This window comes from Crocuta crocuta, unplaced genomic scaffold (assembly GCF_008692635.1).
Source record: "Crocuta crocuta isolate KB4526 unplaced genomic scaffold, BGI_CrCroc_1.0 scaffold733, whole genome shotgun sequence".
Lineage (NCBI taxonomy): Eukaryota > Metazoa > Chordata > Mammalia > Carnivora > Hyaenidae > Crocuta > Crocuta crocuta.
In genome coordinates, this window is record NW_027530993.1 from 88,031 (window position 1) to 89,002 (window position 972).

The window sequence follows — 972 nt, forward strand, 5'->3', positions numbered from 1 at the left end:
AGAGTGAGTGTTATGGTATGAAAATTATACCTCAATAAAAACTAAAAAAGTTTTTTAATGTTTATTTTTGAGAGAAAGAGAGTGCACGCTGGGAAGGGGCTGAGAGAAAGGGGGACAGAATAGGAAGCGGGCCCCCTGCTGACACAGCCTGATACAGGGCTCCAACTCAGAAACCTTGAGGTCATGACCTGAGCCAAAATTGGACGCTTAACCAGCAAAGCCAACCAGGCGCCCCCCAAAAACAAAAATTTAATACTATTTTAAAAATTACCTTTAGCAAGAGGAAAGATACAAGTTTACACACAAGAGACTACTCAGTCATTGTGGAAACCAATTATTTTTAAAAGCAAATACCACTGATTTTATTTTTAAAAAATTTCTGGCTTTATTGAGGTGTAATTGACAAAATTATATATATTTAAAGTGTACAAAGTAATGGCTTGATATATATAAGCACTGTGGAATGATTATCACAATCAAGTTAATTAACACACCTATTGATCCACATGGTTACTTTGTGTGTATGTGGTGACAATGCTTAAGATTTATGATTTTAGGGGAGCCTGGGTGGCTCATTGGTTAAGCGTCTGACTTCAGGCCATGAGTTCGCGGGTCATGGGTTCGAGCCCCATGTTGGGCTCTGTGTTGACAGCTAGCTCAGAGCCCTGTCTTCGGATTCTGTATCCCTCTCTCTGACCCTCCCCTGCTTGCACTGTCTCTCTCTCTCAAAAAATAAGAAAATTAAAAACTTTTTTAATTATAAAAAAAAGATTTACGATTTTAGCAAATTTCCTAGTACAGTTATTATTTACTATGGTCACCATGCTGTGCATTAGATCTTCTTACTCTTGACTGAAAGTTTATACACTTAAAGCAACATCTCACCCTGTTTCCCACCAATTAGTCCCTGGCAGCTACTAGTCTACCCGTTTCACTGAGTTTTACTTTTTTTTTTTTCCCAGATTCTATGTA